Consider the following 315-nt stretch of genomic DNA (forward strand, 5'->3'; position numbering starts at 1 on the left):
TTTTTATCAAAAACTACATCTGGATAATATTCAGTACGATTATCAAAGCATAAATCCAGTAAATCGCTTCCATCAAGTTACCTCCAAAGCTTGCACAGATATAGGCCTATACCACTTCCTGGATCAACATTTTACTCTGTAACATTATGCAGTTTTCATTTATATGCTGTCTATTGCTGATGATCCCATTATTTTTCATATGAATCTGTTTACATAAGAGATTTCTAGTTTTTCATAAGAGTTTCATAAGAGTCATAAGAGTTTCGCTAGTCACGTGTGTTTTTGTTCGGGAGGTTTTGTACTCGTTCAGAAGAT

This window comes from Sinocyclocheilus anshuiensis, unplaced genomic scaffold, assembly GCF_001515605.1.
Source record: "Sinocyclocheilus anshuiensis isolate Anshui unplaced genomic scaffold, SAMN03320099.WGS_v1.1 scaffold906, whole genome shotgun sequence".
NCBI lineage: Eukaryota > Metazoa > Chordata > Actinopteri > Cypriniformes > Cyprinidae > Sinocyclocheilus > Sinocyclocheilus anshuiensis.